The sequence below is a fragment of the Leptonychotes weddellii genome, chromosome 7, assembly GCF_054177405.1.
Source record: "Leptonychotes weddellii isolate Sample4059 chromosome 7, ASM5417740v2, whole genome shotgun sequence".
In the NCBI taxonomy this organism is placed as follows: domain Eukaryota; kingdom Metazoa; phylum Chordata; class Mammalia; order Carnivora; family Phocidae; genus Leptonychotes; species Leptonychotes weddellii.
In genome coordinates this window covers 15,766,802-15,773,256 of record NC_138375.1, presented here as the reverse complement: position 1 = coordinate 15,773,256, position 6,455 = coordinate 15,766,802, and the positions used below count along the sequence as shown (strand labels likewise).

The window sequence follows — 6,455 nt, the reverse complement described above, 5'->3', positions numbered from 1 at the left end:
TTGAGGAACCTCCATACTGTTTTCCAGAGTGGCTGCACCAGCTTGCATTCCCACCAACAGTGTAGGAGGGTTCCCCTTTCTCCGCATCCCCGCCAACATCTGTCATTTCCTGACTTGTTAATTTTAGCCATTCTGACTGGTGTGGCTTCCTTGCAGGCTTTTAAAGCTGTATGTTCTATAGTCTGTTCAAACTTAGAATGACCAAAGTCAAATTCCTTCTCGTCTCCCAACAAAAGCGCTCCTGTTCATATCTTCTCCTTCCTAGATACAGCTCCACCTCCTTTCCAATTTCTTAACCCCTAGATCTAGGCTTTTTCTTATGCTGCTTCTGTTGCCATCAGCCTCCTCTTGTCAAATGGGACATGAAGCCTGGCCACCAATTTCTCCTGAACATGGGTTAAAATTTCCCTGTTCCTCCTCCTACTGGGTAGACTTGCACACTCTTGGTTATTCCTCCTACCACTGCGATGGCTGTTCTTGGAGGATGACACCTTGTCTTCATTTAGCTTAGCCTTCCTTCTGTTCATCTTACTCTCACACTTAAATCCTTTTGTTGTTTCCATCATTCATAAGCTACAGTGCGAACAGTGTATTTTTTATTATCATCTCCTGCACACACACACATGCTACATTCACCTCTATCAGATTCACTGCAGTTTCTACCAAATACACTATTCTTCCTTTTGCAGAGAAGGCACTGCCCCACATGAGTATCTTAATTGATTCTTTCCTTTTTAAAAATTTTCTCCCATATCTCACATCAGAGACTTCCATGGGTCCCTCGGGCAAAGTTGATCACTTCTTATTTTCTTCCCAAATGTCAGCATTTCTGTCAAAACACCTATGATAATGCATTCATAGTTTAAACACATCTAATCATTTCTACTACATTTTAGCTGCCTAAAGGCACTTTATCATATCTGTATTTGTGTTGTCATGAGAAAGGAAATGCTTGAAATATGCAGGGTGTTTACATTTTTTGTTGACTAAAGGACACATGTCTCATGTTGTTTATCAGTTTAATTTATGATGCATTATTTTTTAGTTCTCAATACTAGGTAAAGTTAAACATATTTTATAGATTATATACAAATAAGAAATAAGAAACTCAGAGAAGAAAGAGAACTTTTTCAAAATCACACAGCTTGCCATAAATTATAGTATTTGTTTGAAAAGCATATTAACTGTTGTAACTATTATTACAACAATATATGTTAGAAGTAAAACGTGAGTTAGGTTATTCGAGGAAGCTCAAGAGATAATTGGCCTCCCTATATAATCATGATATATACTGTGTGTGCATATAAAACATGTATTTTATTTAAGTTAATGCAATCTTTTTTCATTTTTAAGGAAACTCCTACCCCAAATCCTCAACTAGAAACACTAGAATTTCTTTCAATATTTTTTGTTTTGTTTTGTCTTACTGAATTGTCGTTGAATTAGTTACTGAATTTGTTCCAAAAGGTATTGTCACTAAAATAGGGGCATAGAACTAATAATGCCCATGATTCTTAAGTTAATTCATTAAAACTCTCAAAATTTTGGAGTGCTACAAAAACCCAGAGTGTAACTTATGCATGGAAAAATTAAATGCATTTCTTTTTTTTTTTAAGATTTTATTTATTTATTTGACAGAGAGAGACACAGCGACAGAGGGAACACAAGCAGGGGGAGTGGGGGAAGGAGAAGTAGGCTTCCTGCGGAGCAGGGAGCCCGATGTGGGGCTCGATCCCAGGACCCTGGGATCACGACCTGAGCCGAAGGCAGACGCTTAATGACTGAACCACCCAGGCGCCCCTAAATGCATTTCTAATAAATAGTTCTGTGACAAATTTATTTAGAGGTAACTTTAATGAAATGTATGTTTCTTCACTTTAATAATTTTATTTAGAAAATACTTTCCTGTCTGGTCATTCCATTGTTTTTATATTTTTTTTTAATTATAAAACTGAGATGCTGTTGAAATTTGTCAAAAACTAAAATTCTGGTTTTAAAATCACATTTGATTTTTTCCCTTTGTTGTTCGAGCATTCTCACCTAATAATGTAACAACTTTTACCCCTCAAATAGTTACTTCACTACTTTTTAGTAAGTTGCTGAGCTGAATTCCTTCCTCAGTGGTGACAGGATACACACGAACTTTCCCATCTACCACCAACACAGAGAACACACATCTGTCTCCCAAGTTTTACATTTTTCCATAGCATTTATTGCCACCCAACATACTACATACTTTGCTTAATTCTCTTACTGTTGTCCATCAAGTCCTAGAAGACAGCAAACTCCCTGCAGGTGGTGATTTTTGTCTGCTTGGTTCAGTTCCAGCATTGATAATGATGTCTGGAACATGGCAGGACGTTCAAGAAATATTTATTGAAAGGCGGAATAAAATGTCTCTGGAATTTTGCCCTTGCTCACCTTCCATCAGGCTCATTTCCTCCTGACTTCCCCACGCCTTGTTCTTCTCATCTCAGTTCCTAGCATTACATCCTCAGAAATGCACTTCCTATTTGCTCTATGTTTAATTATGTTCCCTCTTTCCTTTATCTCATTTTCCTCATAAGTCTTAACACTCTCTGAAAATTATGTACTTATTTTTTGTTGTGGCTCTCCCTGTCTATAATACAAGGTTCATGATAAAATGGACTTAATTTAACTTGCTAACCACCATATTCTCAACTCCAGACATTTGATTCAATCAATGTGGATTTAAGTTGATTTGAATAAATCAAAAAAGTAGGTGCAGATATCATCTATGGATGATTTACTATGTAATCTGAGTAGTGGTAGAGTTTTAGAATAGTTTCTTACGGAATGGAAAGTGCTAGTAACAAATAAATAAATTGATTACCATGTTGATCATCAAACTAAGTTTTGGGAAACTTAATTTTCCTTTAAGATAATGCTTGATCTGAAAGTCTTATCTTTGTCGTGCACCCTGGCATAAGGAGCTTATTGTACAAGATCTTATCCCTCTTGTCTTTTCATCATGGTTCTGTCTGGTATAAATCTGTTTTCTGCTTGTCTTGAAAAGCATCTACCTTGTTGTGGATAAAGATACAGCCCTCACTCATTTGCACTGATTGAAAATTTTCCCTTCCATTGACTAGTAAGTACTACTATACTGTTGAGAAAGTAGAGTCTTATCACCAAAGGATACATTCCGTTGAGTGATGACTGTCCTCTGTTGGTGAAATAATACATTTACATATTAATCATAAAAATTGAAGCAATATAGTGGAGTAAAAAGTAAAGAGCAATGAAAACACAACTATCAAGGGTCAGAGAATGACATAAAGGGTCCTCCACTGAAATCTCAGGGTCTCTAGGGCTGACATCAAGACGTATATTGGGGTGCAATCTGATTTGAAGCTTAGAGATGTTTTCCAAGCTCACTGGTTGTTGGCAGAGTTCATTTCTTTGTGGCTTTATGACAGAGGTCTGCATTTCTTGCTAGTTACTGGCCATGTTTCAGTCTCAGCTCCTGTAGGCACCGCTTAGGCATTTGCCAGGTGGCTCCTACCCTCCCAAGTTTACTTCTCAAAGTCAGGGAGCATTTATGTGTACTGCCTTTCTTCTAACAGCTCACATGATTAGGTCCGGCCCCTCAACTAAAATCTCCCTTTTAGTTAACTCAATATCACGTGATGAAGACACTTCATTACAGTTGCATCATTTATTTTTCCATAAAACTTGAATTCCTGGAGTGGTATCCGATGCAATTCACAGGTGGCTCACACAGTCAAGGGAAGGGAATTATACAAGAGTGCAGGTCACGGGATGGAAATCTTGGAGACCTCTTGGAATTCTACCAAAGCTGTTGTTTTTCAAATTCCTCAAAATATATCTACATCTACACTTCCACTCAGCATTATCTAGACATTTGTTGAGGCCTGAAAGACCCTAGGGAGCTATTGTTTTGCATTTTATGCCAAAATTGCTTATTCCTCTTTCAAATGAAAAACACCATTTAGCAATTAATATTTTATGTACTTTTCCATGACCTGGACCTCAGCAAAGTAAGAGCTGAGAAAGTGTCTAAAAATAAAGATGAAAAATTGACCTTTGCCCAATTCCTCCTTGATACTCTGAAGAACAATTAAGTATATTGTATTCTGCTTCTCCAGAGTTATATCTCTTACTGTATAGCTCCCTACAATGTCGATTATTCCCTGCAAATTCTACTCTTATTAATTTTCCTTTCTTGAAACACCCTTAGGAGCAGGGAGTTACTTAATTAAATTCTTTTTAATCAATCATTTTATTACTTCTTTGGAAAGGTTTATAAAATCAAATGGGCCCCATGCAATGCTATAAAAATTTCTATTTATGGTGGAAGAGCTAAATTAGCTCAAATTCATAATAATGGAATTCTGCCATAGACTATGATTAATTTTCTAAGAATAAAAAATAATCCTGTTTGTTCTATACCTATTTCAAATATTAGAGTTTCTGTTGGTTATAAAGTCAGATGAATTTTCCTTCTTCAGCACCACCATCCCCAACCCCTAAACATAGAGGGTAATCAGCTAGGTGGTTTGGATAAAGTCAACTAGAGAGAGGTCAGTATTGATTCTCTTTGCTGTTTCTGAGCTATTCAGTTTTATAAAATGGCATTGCCTAGGGGTCAGGTTCATGAAGAAGTAAGGCCATCTAGGATATTATTACGGCATTTCTCTTAGAATTTTCTCCATTTCTTTGATCACTGCACAATGTAAGTTTTTAGTCTCAAAATAACCTGTATGTACAAAAAGTTTCATTTAACTCCCTGACCACCAATTATTTGCTGGCTATGCAAGGTCAGAAGTTCATAAAAGGCATAGACTATGTCTGATATCCTGACATCAGGACAAAAAAAAAAGTGTGGAAAAGTTTTCAGAATTCTCCTTCCATTTCTGGGCTTGAAATGGACTTTGAAGTGGGAGTCAAGTCCATCATGTGGGTGTGGCATGTTATAATTGAGTAGGTAAATAAAATGTAGATCTTGTCTAGAAAGAATTCTCTGAATTGTGAAAATAATCAGGAGCATTTTAATGTCTAGGAGAAACTAGAGAGGGAAAAGGGAAGCAATTGGTATTAGCTCCTATATTCTAAGAAGTTAACCCTAGGTCCACAAAAAGGAGTACGTATAAGGCAGGACAGCTCAATTAGCTTTCTAGGCAAAAGGATCCAAGGTGTTAAAATCAAAATAGTCTTACTTTAGAAGATAGGGGTCACCAAAAAAAAAAAAAAAAAAAAAGAAGAAGAAGAAGAAGATAGGGGTCACTATGATGGAAAATTATATTATTTAACATTCATAGAGCATTTGGAGTTTACAAAAATTCTTGATGTTATATTTCTATTCATATAACCAATAGCTGTAATATCAAACATGGCATGTTTACATATCATTCTTTACTGTTACTGGCTTAAAGATAAATCAAAATTCCTAACAGGAAAGAGAAGGAAATGGAAGAAAATCAATATTGTATTGATATAATAGGTAAATAGGCATGAGGCAAGTAACTAAAAATATGGAAAGTAAAAGAAAACATTGAGTGCAAAGCAGATAAAAGCATGAATAAAAATCGGGTGAATTAGATCAAATAAGGGAATAATTACAGGGAAAATAAATATGGATTCCCCTGAATGAAAATTATTGTGAACAAAACTTAAATGCCACATCTAGGAAGTGTAACTGCTCTAATAAACTCCGTGGAATTGTGAGAATTTTTGAGGATTTCACAGTGATTTTTAATTTTCTTTTTTCATCCTCAGAGAAAATGCATAAAATGACAATCTTGTCCTTGTGAGAGATATACCTCCTTTATTTCCCCGAGGTGTGCTGAAGCAAAAAACAGATGTGTTGACACAGCAATTAGCAAGTCACTGGAGTCATACCAGAGGGATTTAATTTAGAAAACAGAAACTTTTAAAGGTCCCTGAAAATCTCTATGTTAATGTTAATTTCATGTCTTAGTCTTTCATAGGTGATTAGAAGTCAGAGCCATTGACCTTAAAGTTTATATAAAACACCGTGGCAACACCATATATCCAGAATATAATATTTTCAGTTACTGGGAACATAAAACTAATATTTAGCATAAAAGTGAAAAGAAGTAGTAGTAAAGTTAAAATAGAGAATCAGTGACTTCATGGACAAATGACTTCCAAATACTGTTTCACAATTTTCTTTAATTTGATCACATATGTTCAAAGTAAAATACTGGTAAAATATCCTAACGATGCATTACAGTGCCTAATTATATATATAATGCTGAGAACACCAGAGACCGAAATGCTTTGTATAATTACCACTACGTATGTTTTAAATCCTGACATAGTCCCTTCTTAATGAAAAGACCTAAATATTCAAAAAAGTTTAATAAAAAATGATACTATTGTCAAGATAAGAAGAGTGGTCCAAGAAAAAAAAATTATTTTGTTAATACCAAATTTTTAACTGGAACGTA

General features: G+C 35.4%; 1 protein-coding gene across 1 annotated transcript in view; it reads left to right on the top strand.

Moving 5' to 3' along the window:
- The window catches only part of CDH12 (cadherin 12), an 875,493-nt gene that overhangs the window by 826,480 nt on the left and 42,558 nt on the right, over positions 1 to 6,455 (top strand). The gene's annotated exons all lie outside the window — the stretch shown is intronic.